The sequence below is a fragment of the Chiloscyllium plagiosum genome, unplaced genomic scaffold (genome assembly GCF_037043375.1).
Source record: "Chiloscyllium plagiosum isolate Xiang-an unplaced genomic scaffold, Cpla_swu_hap1 HiC_scaffold_42, whole genome shotgun sequence".
Classification (NCBI taxonomy): Eukaryota; Metazoa; Chordata; class Chondrichthyes; order Orectolobiformes; family Hemiscylliidae; genus Chiloscyllium; species Chiloscyllium plagiosum.
In genome coordinates, this window is record NW_028270180.1 from 18,431,846 (window position 1) to 18,447,959 (window position 16,114).

At 47.5% G+C, this 16,114-nt stretch overlaps 1 protein-coding gene across 3 annotated transcripts in view; it reads right to left on the reverse strand.

Moving 5' to 3' along the window:
* Nucleotides 1–16,114, reverse strand: part of LOC122542439 (talin-2) — a 354,392-nt gene that overhangs the window by 229,596 nt on the left and 108,682 nt on the right. For 2 of the 3 annotated variants that reach the window (XM_087982138.1, XM_087982135.1), the window contains exon 2: nt 9,162–9,209. The gene's annotated coding sequence lies outside the window, so the exon portion shown is untranslated. Of the gene's footprint in view, nt 1–9,161; nt 9,210–13,628; nt 13,647–16,114 lie in introns of those variants that run through there. The other variant, XM_087982136.1, reaches the window with a different exon arrangement.

The following is a 16,114-nucleotide window of genomic DNA, read 5'->3' on the forward strand; positions in this document are numbered from 1 at the left end:
CGTTCTCCATTTGAGAGGGTTACCGGCAACATGGACGTTGTCCCGGTGAGAGAGATACTGGCAGGCAGGGACGTTCTTCATTTGAGAGGGTTACTGGCAGCAGCAGGGAAATTCTCCCCATGAGAGGGATACCGGCAGCAGGGACGTTCTCCCAGTGAGAGGGATACCGGCAACAGGGACGTTCTCCCGGTGAGAGGGATACCGGCAACAGGGACGTTCTCCCGGTGAGAGGGATACCGGCAGCAGGGACGTTCTCCCGGTGAGAGGGATACCGACAACAGGGACGGTCTCCCGGTGAGAGGGATACCGGCAACAGGGACACTCTCCCGGTGAGAGGGATACCGGCAGCAGGGAAATTCTCCCCATGAGAGGGATACCGGCAGCAGGGACAGTCTCCTGGTGAGAGGGATACCGGCAACAGGGACGTTGTCCCAGTGAGAGGAATACCGGCAGCAGCAGGGACACTCTCCTGGTCAGAGGGATACCGGCAACAGGGACATTCTCCCGGTGAGTGGAATACCGGCAGCAGGGACATTCTCCCGGTGAGTGGGATACTGGCAACAGGGACATTCTCCCGGTGAGTGGGATACCGGCAGCAGCAGGGACGTTCTCCCGGTGAGTGGGATACCGGCAACAGCAGGGACGTTCTCCCAGTGAGTGGGATACCGGCAACAGCAGGGACGCTCTCCCGGTGAATGGGATACTGGCAGCAGAGGCGATGTTAGGATCTTTTCCCCAGGTTTCACAGATGAGATGCAATTTGCACACACCAATTCCGCAAACAGTTAAAGTTTATTAAAGCCTGCACGAGCGAGGTGACCCCTTTGACCCTCCTTGCAGGCGTGCAAAGTCAAGGCAAAGGAGGCCCCGAACTAAGGAAACACACCCCCTTTACCCAGGTCAGTTGGTAATGCTCACAGGTACTCCAGCCACTCCCTTCACCCATAACCACGTTTCCCCAGGTACAAGGGTAGGCTGGGGTCATCCTGGGAAATAATGTGAATGTAAACGCCCTAATCCTGAGGAATCGTTATGCAGACGGTTTCCTGACTCCGTAATTCTCCAAGACAGTGTGGGTGGGATATGTCCTTGCTTCGGGGTGGCCCTGCAAATGATTTCTGGTCCCGCTCCTTCCCCAGACAATATAGGTGTGATATACTGCGGTATCAGGGGATGATCACACAAACGATTGGCTGAGGGATGGCTATGCAAGCATTTCTGAATGGAAGGGACTGAATTAGAGTTTAATTTGAAAATAGCAGCAGAATAGTAGTAAATGGCTGCCCAGGTGAAGTGTGAATTACAACGGACAGTCATCCACATTCCTGCATGCTGTCTGTGAGACAGAACGTTACCCCCACCCACTTCCAGAATGTTCAGCTCCTTGGAGAAAGACAGTACAGTTTAACCCTTTAACATTAATGTTCAGAGAGAGAGTACAATTTAACCTTTTAACATTACAGGTACATTCTCCCAGCGAGAGGACATAGCACCGAGTACATTCTCCCGGCGAGAGGACATGGCGCCGGGTACATTCTCCCGGCGAGAGGACATGGCGCCGGGTACGTTCTCCCGGTGAGAGGACATGGCGCCGGGTACATTCTCCCGGCGAGAGGACATAGCGCCAGGTACATTCTCCCGGTGAGAGGACATGGCGCCGGGTACATTCTCCCAGCGAGAGGACATAGCGGCATACAAAGGCGCTATCCTGCCATCGGGGCAGTGAAAATGAACCATTCTCAATGCCAGCGCCAGCAGGACGAAGGGAGACTCGAGACCCGGCTGCAGCCCAGCCTGACAGCAGTGCCAGGGACTCTCGGTCACGGGGTGAGTGTGGGTTGAGCAGTATCAGCAAAGTCAGCCCAGAATTGGTGCCTAATGTGGGGTGACCCAGACATTGAGATCTCTGGCTCAGGCAGCAATGAGGCAGTGGGCCTGGTGCTGAATGGGCCGGGTCAGAAAATCTGGTATTCTGACTGTCTTACATTTTTATTTTTCTAATTTATTCCTATTATCAATAATGCTGGACTATTTATTTCTTCACCTTTCTAGTTTTTTGTGTTTTTTAAGAATGTGACCTTCAGTACCTGTAGCTGAGATGATGCTGTAATGAGGTGACTGTAAACTCCTCACTGTATTCATTTGAGTACATGTGGCAACAAGGTAATTCAGTCCAAACCATTCTGTACAAAACAAGTTGCCCCTTGTGTATTTTTTAAAATCTCTCTCCTCTCACCTTAGTGTATGCCCCCTAGTTTCAAAATCTCCCATCCTCAGGAAAAGACACCTGCCATTCATTTTATCTATAGCCCTCGTGATTTTATAAACCCTCTATAAGGTCACCCTCCAGTGAAAAACATCCCAGCCTATCTGGCCTTTGTTTACAACCCAGACCCTCCACTCCCAGCGACATCCTGATCGATCTTTTCTGAACCCTTTCCAGCTTAATAATATCCTTCCTAACTTCTAAGGTTCTCGAAGTCTGGCAGTGTGGATTCCAGGCTACTGGAATGCAGAACACCCAAGACTCAGCCAAGGTTCAGATGTGTAAACGCTTGGCTGCACTGTCTCTTGCACGTTGCTAATCCGTAGTGAAGTCAGTGAGTAGCTCCAACTGAGCGATGTTTAAACGTATTTGATCCAGCATTGCAGAAAGCTGCAGATTGAGTTGCAACAGGTCAGAGAGCGCTTCCCTGATGCATTACTAACAAGATGTTGCATAAATGTACAAGGGGCCATCTTTAGACATTTTAAAATTTACATCCTGAGTCTTTCCTACAAACACAGGGACTAGAATTGCTGCCTTGTCATTACTTCACCCTCCTGATGCCTCAGATACACGTAAATAGTTCTTAATACCTAGCATAATTAAGAAATATTCTTGGATTAGTTTTAACTATCGAGAAAGTCAAAACCTCAATGTTTATTTTCTCCTCTGAACGCAACAATACTACAGATCTGAACTGCCTTAGTAACTGTGAATGTACATAAAGATTTCCTTTCTTTCTGAATAAAGTATAATTGCTTGCAAACAAAAAAATTACTTCAGGCTGAGAGTATTTATTGCTTTATTCCAGGAGCCAACTGTCTGAGTCTCGCCTATGAGCCACGAGGTTGGGGTTCAATCCCACCCCAAGGGTTCAAACACAATAACCTCAGCGAATATGCCCAGCAGAGTTCCCCGAATGATTCGATTCCCTACAGTGTGGAAACAGGCCCCTCAGCCCAACCAGTCCACACCGACCCTCCGAAGAGTAACCCACCCAGACCCATTTCCCTCTGACCAATGCACCTAACACGATGGGCAATTTAGCATGGCCAATTCACCTGACCCGTACATCTTTGGACTGTGGGAGGAAACCGGAGCACGCGGAGGAAACCCACGCAGACACAGGGAGAATGTGCAAACTCCACACTGACAGTCGCCAGAGGCGGGAATTGAACCTGGGACCCTGATGCTGTGAGGCAGCAATGCTAACCACTGAGCCACCATGCTCAGTCGTAATGCTCCACTGTCAGACGTGCCACCTTGCCAATGGGAAACTAAAGCCAGACCTTGTCTGTTTTCTCAGATCAACATTTTAAAAAAAGCCTCCGTAAGTACGGTCACTAAGAGGGCCCGAGGAACTGGTCCCTCTCATACTGGCCAAAATTGACCCCTCAATTAACATCACAAAACCAGCCGATCTGGTCGCCCTCAGGTTGCTGTTTAGGAAAAGTGGGAAATCATCTGCCCTGGTCCCCACGACAGCAATTACACTTCAACAACAGTTTGCTGTTGGGTGCTCTGCAAACACTTTGCTAACGAAGTGGGGTACTGGAAACAGGTCAGGCAGCATCTGAGGAGCAGGAGGGTCAACGTTTCAGGCAGGACCCTTCAGGCTGACCTGCTCTGCTTCTTCCATCGCCACACTCTATCGACTCTAACTCTCCAGCATTTGCAATCCTCACTCTCGCCTCGCTGCTGCAAACACCTTGCAACGTTCTGAGATTGTAAAGTCACCGCCGTCTGACCAGACCATAGGGCTGCTCTCTCAACACAGAGAGTGAGGCACACGACTCATGTGGTTTCACCTGAGGATCACCAGGTAACTTCAGCCACACTGGAAGTGAGCCCACGCTGTGGGTGTCACTCTGCAATGCGAGCAGGCGTCCAGCCAACTAAGCTAAATATAAATTGGTGAGGCCACTTTTGTCTTCAATTCTGGTCTCCCTAATATCGGAAGTATGTTGTGAAACTTGAAGGATTTGCGAAGATGTTGCCGGGGTTGGAGGGTTGGAACTATTGGGAGAGGCTGAATAGGCTGGGGCGGTTTTCCCCAGAGCGTCAGAGGTTGAGGGGTGACCTCGGAGAGGTTTATAAAATCATGAAGGGGCATGGATAGGGCAAATAAACAAGGTCCTTCCCCCACGGTAGGGGAGTCTAACCTCCTCTGAACTGCCTCCAAAGCCATTACATCTTTCCTCAAATAAGGGGACCAAAACTGTGCACAATACTCCAGGGGTGCTCTCACTCGTACTTTGTATAGAGGTAACAATACTTCTTACCTTGATGTTCTATTCCTTTCACTATAAAAGCCACCATTTCATTCCCTTCCTTTCTTATCTGCTGTACCTGCACACTAGTTTTCTGTGACTCAAGAACAGTTGCACCTAGATCTCTCTGCACCAGAGGACCCCGAAGTCTCTCCTATTTTATGATAATAAGTCGCCTTCCCACTTTTTTGACCCAAATGCATGACCTCACACTTACTCATGTTAAACTCCATCTGCCACATATTGGCCCACTCTCCTAATCTAGCTACGTCCATTTGTAAGGCCCTGCTTTCCTCATTGCAATTTCCCATCCCGCCTATTTTTGTGTCGTCCACAAATCTGGCTACAGGGCCTTCTATCCCTGTGTCCGAGTCGTTAATGTAGATTGTAAATAGCTGGCGTTCAAGGACCCAATCGTGTGGCACCTCACTAGTTACACCCATTTATCCCAGACGAGTTTGGAGGGATATAGACCAAATGGGAGCAGATTAGGTTAGGATATCTGGTTGGCATGGACAGGTTGGACCAAAGGGTCTATTTCCGTGTTGTACAACTCTATGACTCTAAATGGAAGGAAGTCTCACTTTTTGCCCACACAATAACAACGTAGCCATTTACATCGCATCCTTAACGCTTTATGCAATGAAATGGCAGTCACATTGACTGAATATCAATGCCCTCCAGTATCATTCAATACCTTGACAGGAAGGGAGCAGAAAGCCTAATCTCCAGGGTAAACCAGGGTGAGTGAACAAAGCTGTGATGTAGCAGAACGGATAATCCATGGCACATTAAACACGGATACTAGTGGGATTTGTACTTCCTGCCTCTTTGTTTTTGACAGACTCTGACTTACTGCAGTCCAATAACATGCTGTCTGAATTTGGCTGAAGCAGTGTAATGAACCAAGGTGCTGCCACTGCCAAATTTGTAAAAATAACATTGGGCATTAGCTGCTGCAAAAATATCCGGCCAAACACAGCTCTCTCTCCTCCAGCTTTAAAAGGGAAATAATTCTGGCTCCTCACCGTGCCATCAACCTGCACAGAAATGATCAACTTTCAAAACGCAACTGGCCCAATGTAGGACCATCACTCGATCAGTCTGAGGTACAGTCATCAAACGTTCTGCACCAAAGACAAACTCCCAGTGGGGGTGAGTGTAAAGAGCTCAGTGAAAAGCAGATTGCAAAGCTGAGGAAAGCCACACACCAACGCAACCAGAATTCAAGATCCAACGCTCATTTTGGGACTGTCGCAGACATAATTATATAGTCACACCCTGAAGAGACAACAAGCATTTAAAAAGCACCTGGCGCAACCTCAGAACAATCCAAAATGCTCTGCAACATCTCAAAAGTACAGTCAGTTCTTCTATAACATGACGGTTGTGTCTTTGTGCGACCCCACATTACAGAAAAATCACACTTTAGAAACAGCGCTTAAAGTGTTCAGGATGTAATCGCATTTTAAAAGTTCACGCTTTAGAAACACAGTCTCTGCAGTTCATCAATCGCGTTAAAGCAAATTCGCGTGAATGAACTGCATGTTATAGCAGAACGACCTGTACTTCACTGTCTGTAATACAGCAGCCAGTCTGCACACAGCAAGATCCCATATGACCATGACCAGGTAATCTGTCCACAATTAGTTGAGGAGCGAATATTGGTCGGACTGGGGAAAATTCTACGCTTTTTCAAAAATAGTGAGATGGGACATTTTACGTTCACCTGAAAAACACAAAGGTTTAAAATTCCCTCTGTTGGGTGGGAGCTCCGATACAGTAGCAGTCCCACAGCACTGTGTCGGCAGGTCAGCTGTGCGTCTGTACTCCGATCTCTGAGGTAGGAATTAAAATCATAAATTTCTCCTTGAAAGGTAAGAGTGATACTCACTATTTTTGTTTTAAAAATCTGTGTTTCCACTGACTGTCATAATCCAGTAAAGCAAATCAAAATTCAAGTGCACATCAAACATGTATAAATTATAAGAATTAGCATTCGGGGAGAAAGTACTGGGGCACTGGTGATAGACCAGGAAAATACTTACCACTTTTAATTCAAACGAATAGCAAGAGTTTTGCTCTGTATCTAACCTTGTGCTGTCCCTGACCTGCAAGTGTTTAATGGGGACGACATTGAGAGAATTTTATTTTCCATTTCCCTTCAGTTTTAAAAGAGGAGAAAGAGCCTTACTCTGTATCAAACCCTGTGCAGTCCCTGACCTGGGAACATTTGATGGGGACAGTGCCAAGGGAGCTTGGCTTTCATAGAGTCATTGAGATGTACAGCATGGAAACAGACCCTTCGGTCCAACCCGTCCATGCCGACCAGATATCCCAATCTAATCTAGTCCCACTTGCCAGCACCCGGCCCATATCCCTCCAAACCCTTCCTATTCATATACCCATCCAGATGCCTTTTAAATGTTGCAATTGTACCAGCCTCCACCACTTCCTCTGGCAGCTCATCCCATATACATACCACAATCTGCGTGAAAATGTTGCCCCTGAGGTCTCTTTTATATCTTTCCCCTCTCACCTTAAACCTATGCCCTCTAGTTCTGGACTCTCCGACTCCAGGGAAAAGACTTGGTCTATTTATCCTATCCATGCTCCTCATGGTTTTGTAAACCTCTATCAGGTCAGTTTACTTTTAGTTTCAAAGAGTAGAATAAGCTTTGTTTTGTGTCTGACACCATGTTGCATTTGTCCTTGGAGTGTCTGATGGTCACTGTGTTTTACTTTAAAAAGAATAGAGAGTGTTTTACTCTGTATCGAACCCTGTGCAGTCCCTGACCTGGGAGCATCAGATGGGGACAGTGTCGAGGAAACTTTGTTTTCTGTTTCCTTACAGCTTTGCTTTTTCCACTTGATCACGATCTCACTGCTTTCAAGGAGCTTGCTGTGCACAAATTAGTTGCTGTGTTTCCGACACTGCTGCATGCCCTTCATTGGTTCGCAACCACTTTGGGGCATCCAGCTATGTTATGAAAGGTGCTACGTAAATGCAAATCCTCCCTCCTTCAATCAAAAGATAGGTTTCAATTAGGATAAGGGAAACGGAAACAGACACCTCACTCAGCCACCCAAATCTTCCCCATCCTCGACAGTCACTCAACACTGAAAATGGTTTGAAGTCACACACATACAGACTCACACACATCTCTGCACAGGTAACCCCCTACATGTATACGACTCAGCGAAGAGACTGGGCAAGAATAAAGCTTTGGCCACAGAACAGTCCTTTCAAGTCTCGGACGAAGTAAGCATTTTCATTCAGGTTGCAGTCATGCAGAACAAACCACAGTTTATACAGACTGCTTTCGAGTTAATGCATGCATCGGTTAACAAGCCAATATTTGAGTGTTTATTTTCATTGCTGTCATGACCATATTCCGCTACAAAAGGACACTTGATTCAGCCTTCTATATACACAAGAGCATTCCAAAGCAATCCAGGAAACTGATAGGAGAGGCTTCACTGCATTTTTAATTTTAATTTGTTTGAACAAAGAGAAGGCCGAAACAGATGGAAGTGACCAAATTCACTGAAGCCCCACGGTGTGGAAACAGACCATTCGGCCCATCAAGTCCACATCAACCCTCCAAACAGCATCCCACTCAGACCCCCTCCCTACCCCATCCCTGTAACCCTGGCTAATCCCCATGGCTAATCCATCTAGCCTGCACATCCCTGGACAATATGGGGTAACTTAGCTTGGCCAATCCACCCTAACCTGCCCATCTTTGCACTGTGGGAGGAAACTGGAGCACCCAGAGGAAACCCAGGCAGATACGGGGAAAATGTGAAAACTCCACACAGAGAGTCACCCGAGGGTGGAATCGAACCCAGGTCCCTGACGCTGTGAGGGAGCAGTGCTAACCATGAACCATTGGCATCTTTAAACTGCTGTGAAGGTTGTGATGGAGTAGATTCCGAGAGAATGGCAACCCTCAAGAGGAAGTGAGCAAGAGGCCAGTGACAGGACAGTCACCATGAAATCCAAAGGAGAGTTTGGAAAGGAACAACTTGGAACAAATTTGCTGTTGCACGCGAACAACTGAATTAGGAGCAGGAGGAGGCCACTGAGCCCCCTCCAGCCTGCTACACCATTCCATATAATCACAGATGAGCAGATTGTAGCCTCAATATTCCCAATGAGCCCATGGACTCCCTGGTTCATAAAGAAACTCACCTCCTTCTGCCTTGAAAAATAGTCCATGATTCCGCCTCTACCACCCTCTGTAGACAACCACAGGAAGCGAATATTTTAAATGCATTTAAGAGCAAACTAGAGAAGTAGATGAGGGAGAAGCAGATGTAGGATTCTGTTGATCAATATTGAAGAGAAAGATGAGAGGACGCTCAAGTGAAACCTAAATAGGTTGGGCCGAATGGTCTGTTCCTGTGCCGTGTGTTTAATCCCAGTTAAAACTGAGGGAAATGATCTAAAGGTGCTTCTCAATGTGGAACATGTGACTGATCATCAATTGTGGGCGCAGGAAAAGAATCGACAAAAACCTGAAAAGCTCTCCACACCAAAGTATTTCACCAGAAATGGGAATCACAGCATTGCAGACCGAGTATTTAGTGCAAAGGGAGCAGAAACTAGAAATAAATCTCACCTTAAACCTGGGATGTTGATTTTTTTGGCTTCTGGTCCAAGTTCACAGCTGAAAAAGGTTTCAAGAAAAAGAACAGTGATTAATAATTGCCCCAAGACAACTTCTGCAACACTCAAACAACCACGAATGGTTTGTGTAAATTAATACAATTGTAGAAGGATGTGGTTAAACTTGAAAGGGTTCAGAAAAGATTTACAAGGATGTTGCCAGGGTTGGAGGGTTTGAGCTACAGGGAGAGACTGAACAGGCTGGGGCTGTTTTCTCTGGAGGCTGAAGGGTGACCTTATAGAGGTTTGTAAAATCATGCAGGGCATGGATAGGGTGAATAGACAAGGTCTTTTCCCCAGGGTGGGGGTGTCCAGAACTAGAGTTGAACCGAAGGGTCTGCTTCTATGCTGTACATCTCTATGACTCGATGATTCTACACAGAGAGAACCCAAAGGTGCACGTTGACTCGGTTCTTAAAAGATTCTTTCACAGGATACAAGCACACAAGCTGTACCAGCACTTATTAAGCTGAACCCATCCCCAATTGCCCCAGAGGGCAGTTAAGAGTCAACCACATTGCTATGGGTTTGGAGTCACATGTAGGTCAGACCAGGTAAGGACAGTCCCTAAAAGGTGGATTTTTAGATTTAGGTTTTATTGTCATGTGTACAAGAATAATGGATACAAGAATACAGTGAAAAACGTACAATGTCATCACCACAAACGGTGCCATCTTAGGTACAAAGTACCGAGGTACAAATCTTAGTTACAGAAATGGAAAGATAAAGAAGTTAAAAAGTTCAGCACTACAGCCTTCTTAACATTAAAGTCGAAAATAAAGAAACAAAGTTAATAAGTCAAAGGGCCTACAGATGTTTTGAGCTGGGCTTTCCCCAAGATGGCTCCCTCTCTCCCCCAAGGCTGGGCTAAGACCTGCCCAGAAACACCAGTCTTCGCTGCTGCTCGCAAGGCCTCAGCTCTGACCACTACATCACTACTGTCACCACTTTACGACAATCAACAATGGTTACGGGGATCTTGTTGGACTAGTTTTTTATTAAATGTTTTTCAATTGACCTTATAGGGATTTATAAAATTATGAGCGGCATGGATCGGATAAGTAGACAAAGTCTCTTCCCTGGGGTGGGGGAGTCCAGAACTAGAGGGCATAGGTTTAGGGTGAGAGGGGAAAGATATCAAAGAGACCTAAGGGGCAACGTTTTCATGCAGAGGGCGGTACCTGAATGGAATGAGCTGCCAGAGGAAGTGGTGGAGGATGGTGCGCTTACAACATTTAAAAGGCATCTGGATGGGTATATGAATAGGAAAGGTTTGGAGGGATATGTGCCGGGTGCTGGCAGGTGCAACTAGATTTGGGTTTGGGATATCTGGTCAGCATGGACGGGTTGGACCGAAGGCTCTGTTTCTGTGCTGTACATCTCTTTGACTCTATGACCCTAAACTGCCGTGGTGGAATTTAAACTCCCGTCCCCAGGACATAAACCTGAGGTTCCGGATTACTAGCCCATTGACATTGTCCCGGAGTTGGTTGTTGCAATTAATTCAGGGGAAGGATGGAAAAGGGAATGGAGATGAAACAGGAATGGGAGGAGTTTTATATGGAGTTGAAAGACTGCCATATCTCATTTGGGTTGAACAGCCTGCACTTGTGCTGACAATTCTGTTCCAAATGGATGCTACACAGCATCCAATCTCCGGACTCAAACAATGGGAACTCTTCCAGTCTCTCCGCTCAGCAACGGCTCAACAGCTATTTGATGTTCACCTTAAAGTTGTATTTGGCCATTAATCTTCAGCCCGCTCACTCACTCTTAAAAATGAGCTCTGCTCACTCAATGACCACTATCTGCATTCCCCCCAGACCAGTCAGAACGTCAGGTTAGATTGATTCCCACCCCCATGGGCCAATGCACTGAGGTGACCCCACCTCAGCTGCAAGAGCACTGAACTATTGCCTGGAAGCAGCCAGTATGACAGACCCAGCACTGAGGTACAGCAATCGGATACTGAATGCTAGACACCCCCAGTGTATTCCGTTCGAAAAGTAAATAGGTGAACTTTTATTTGGAACTGGCTAAAATCTCCTCTCACCAACCCCCCCGTACCTCCCCAAACACCCCCGGCAATTAGAGTCATAGAGATGTACAGCATGGAAACATACTCTTCAGTCCAACCCGTCCATGCCGACCAGATATCCCAACCCAATCTAGTCCCACCTGCCAGCACCCGGCCCATATCCCTCCAAACCCTTCCTATTCATATGCCCATCCAAATGCCTTTTAAATGTTGCAATTGTACCAGCCTCCACCACATCCTCTGGCAGCTCATTCCATACCGCCCTCTGCGTGAAAACATTGCCCCTTGGGTCTCTTTTATATCTTTCCCCTCTCACCCTAAACCTATGCCCTCTAGTTCTGGACTCCCTGACCCCAGGGAAAAGACTTTGCCTATTTATCCTATCCATGCTCCTCATAATTTTGTAAACCTCTATAAGGTCACCCCTCAGCCTCCGTTGCTCCAGGGAAAACAGTCCCAGCCTGTTCAGCTCCTCCCTGTAGCTCAGATCCTCCAACCCTGGCAACATCCTTGTAAATCTTTTCTGAACCCTTTCAAGTTTCACAACATCTTTCCGATAAGAAGGAGACCAGAATTGACGCATTATTCCAATAGTGGCCTAACCAATGTCCTGTACAGCCGCAACATGACCTCCCAACTCCTGTACTCAATACTCTGACAATAAAGGAAAGCATACCAAACGCCTTCTTCACGATCCGATCTACCTGCGCCTCCACTTTCAAGGAGCTATGAACCTGCACTCTTAGAAAAGATCAGACCCGACACAATGTTTCACTTCATGCGCATGTTGCAGCTAAAGACAGTTCCAAACAGGTTTCCAAAATCAGTGTAGGATTCAGTCATACACAGACCAAACAAAGTCAACAAAATTTTAGCTTGCTTAGCATTCATGGTTTGTGCGTGACTGTGTCTTTGTGTGTGGGGGGAGGGGGGTGTTTGAGTGTGTGTGACATGCCTGTGTGCACATGTGCAAGTTTCTGTGCGCATGTGCATGCGTGTGTGTGCATCTGCATGACCGTTCATCCGTGTGTACATGCGTGTGCCTGTGGGTGTGCATCTGAATGTATGCGTGCATATGCATAGCAAGCGCCAATGTAACACGGCCACCTGTATGAATCAGGAGGATTTCTTCAAATTAGTTTGCTGTTTAGGAAGCTCTTCAATTGTTCCTGTATGTAAGGGACCTCCTCCAACCTCTCACAGCTTTAGGGAAACCCAAGTATTAACTCCCTCCCTACTTTCAGCAACTGTGCATGTTTGATGAGACATTGTATCCTGCAGTACTGACTCACGCCATCCTTTCATGGGACGTAGGTGTCACTTTATCACCCATCATTTATTACCCATGAACCAGGGTAACAATTCTCTGGTGATCATCACTGGCTTTCGGTTCCAGATTTTAATTAAATTGCATTTACATTTCTCCCGCTAGAGGGACTTGAACCTCTGACCAGAAATCATTAGCCCGGGCCTTTGAGTCTCGAGCCCAGAGACAATTCCCCTTTATCATCATCTCCCCTTTATCCAATCTGGAAAGAAAACTTCAGATACATGTGTTTAAGGTACCATAGCCGACACACCCATGGCTCACAGGAAACAGAGTAGGCCATTTGGCCATCCAGAGCCTGCTGTCCCCTGCAGCTATATCACGGCAGCTCTCTTCCACTCCATCTCCACTTTCCCATGTCCCTCAACATCAAGAAATCAAGGGCTGGAAGATGGGTGGTAGCACGGACAGAATGGGCTGCTCCTGGATCTTATATAGTTTCTGACGGCGTTCTTTCGGACCGAGACCAGATATGCCACAGGAAACGGACTGGATCCCTGCCTTCCCGAAAAGAGAAAGGAGGTTTCCTGACTGAGTGCAGTCAGGATTTGACAACAACTAACCCTTAGTCATAGAATCCCCAGCGTGTCGAAACAGGCCATTTCGCCCAACAAGTCCACACCGACCCTCTGAAGAATACCCCACCCATTCCCCTACCACATTACTCTACATTTACCCCTGATTAATGTGCCTAACCTACACATCCCTGAACACTGTGGGCAATTTCCTATGGCCAATTCCCCTAAACCTGCACATCTTTGGATTGTGGGAGGAAACCCACGCAGTCACGGGGAGAATGTGCAAACTCCACACAGACAATTGCCCGAGGCTGGAATCGAACCTGGGTCCCTGGCGCTGCGAGGCAGCAGTGCTAACCGCTGCTGACCTTTTCGCAATCGGGAGAGGAACGAGGTGAGAGATTCCTTTGCCTCGTCAGGCCCGACTCTTGCCTCTCCCGCTGAGGGGAGGAGGTGAAGGGCCGCGGGTTGGGAGGCATGTACACTCACGAAAACTCCTCCCCACTGCCCACCCCTTGCCCCCACCACAATCCCCACCTCCCCGGGAACATCACGAACGCAGCTTCTTGCTAGCCACGGCTGCACTCTCTTGCCGGTCGCCTTCATTCACTGGCGTGCAGTAATTAGCAATGTAAATCTCCTGGAAACAAGCCAGCACCGACACAGCGGCTCATTCAGTCACAAAGGCCAAGCCAGCACGTGTCCAGCTCCCACAGTACAGCTCCTTCAGAGCCACCCTTTGTAACCATCACTCAGAGTGTTCAGCTGAATGACATCATTCGCCCAGCTCCTGCGAGGAGAACAGGAAGTGAGATCGCCATTGACAAAGTCCTCAATGACAAAGTAAAATGACTCTCCCCTGCCGTTACTTTATTTAGTCGGGCCCTTCTATGAAATCTCAGCTCTTACCCAGAGGTTAAATCCAGAGGGCTGCGTGTAATGCAGCCTATCTTGGGTAACACAGCAGTCGAGTCAGGAAACAGAAATTCCCCAGGGCTCCTTCGACAGCACCTTCCAAACACATGGATGCTAAGGGTTTACAGAGGTTTTATAAAATCCCTGAGGCTGGAGGGTCAAGTGTGGGAGGCTGAGGGAAGACCTTACAGAGGCTTATAAAATCACAAGGGGGATAGATAAGGTTAATAGCAACTGTCCTTTCTCTAGGGTAGGGGAGTCCAAAACCAGAGGGAATAGGTTAAAGGTGAGAGAGGGAAAGATTTAAAAGGCACCTGAGGGGCAACATTTTCACCTGGAGGGTGGTGCATGCAAGGAACAAACTGCTAGGGGTAGAGATGGGTACAACTACAACACTTAAAAGATATTTGGACAGGTACATGGATAAGAAAGGCTCAGAGGGATAGGGGCCAAGTGCAGGCAAATGGGACTAGTCCAGTTTGGGAAACCTGGTCAGCATGGACAGGTTGGGTCGAAGGGTCTGCTTTATGGTTGGCCGGGCGGAGGGGGGGGGGGGGGGGGGGGGGGGGTTGGTGAATGGATGCACCACCCTGACACCAACTGAAGCCCTTCAAATGGGCAACTGTTGATTTCATTCGAGTCAGTTTCATTTCGGTAATCCACATCACAAAGAGCAGCTGATCTGATCAATGCGGTTTTGCTGACTGTGGGATCGTCCTGTGCGAACATCAGCCATGTTTCCGACACTGCAACAGCGAACAACACTTTGGAAGGGTTTTCATCGACTGACAAGTGGTCGGGGGCCCTTGGAGGTCATGAAAAGTGCAACAGAGAAGATAGTAATCAATTTTGTCGAACGTACGCTCCATTTCAGTAAAGGTGTTCCAGACAGTTCAACGCACAGAGTGAAATTGAAAAATAAACAAGTACATGAGTTCTTCATGCGTATATCAAATGCAGAATGTACATATCACCGAGCCAATCAAGAAATTACATTTTAAACAAAATGCAGGGACTCTGACAGTGAAACTGAGAATGCTGGAGAAACTCAGCAGGTCTGGCAGTATCTATGGAGAGAGAAACGGAGTTAACATTGAAGAGAGTCATAATGAACTCAATCAGAAGCTTTGAAGCTTTCCCAGTCCTTTCTCCACAGTCGCTGCCAGACCATCTCAGTTACTCCAGTACTGTCTGCTATGACTACGCTTGCACTCAGGCCCCTGCTGTTTCGCAGGTTACCCAGATCCCAATGCCATATCAACTTCACCAGGAAGGGCCAAGTGGCATCCCAGCCCCTATTATCCCATGGACAGTTGTCACTTTGTTGACACGCTGGAGATACAAGCAATAGGAGGCCATTCAGCCCCTCAAGCTCCTGCACCATTCACTAAGATCTGTCAATGTTAGATCTTAATCTAACAGACTGTAGTGTCAACTCCACACTCGCGCTGAGTCCCCGGTCAATACGACCAGGGGTGATAATTGAACTCAACATCCCAGCCCTGTCCTCCCCCTATACCCCTTGATCTCTATAGCTACACGATCCGTACCTATGTTATTCCTGAAAACACTTGTTCTAGCCTCGACTACGTTCCATGGTAGTGAATTCCACAGGCTCAATACTCTCTGGGTGAAGAAATTTCTCCTCATCTCAATCCTGGAAGTTTTATCCTTTATCATTAAGCTAGGACCCCTAGTTCTTGACATCCCCGACAGTGGGATCATCCTTCCTGCATCTAATCTGTCTGGTTCTGTTCGAGTTTCAGAATTTTGCATGAGATCCCTCCTGATTCTTCTAAACTCCAGTGAATAGAACCCTAACTGACGATATCTCTCCTCATATGTCAGTCCTGCCAACCTAGGAATTCAACTAGTAAACCTCCGCTGTATTCCCTGAAGGGCAAGAGCATCCTTCCTCAGAAAGGCAGACCACAAACCACAAGAGGGTAGCCTCACAATCTTCAGCAATCTGAATTCCATCAAGGGAGTGGGCATCAGGCGCCTGGGGTAGGCCTGCCCCCATCTCTTCCTTCACCCCCTCACCTCTCTCCATGACCTCCAACCACAGAAATACCCTCCCCCCTCAACATTACCTGACTGCGGCCTGG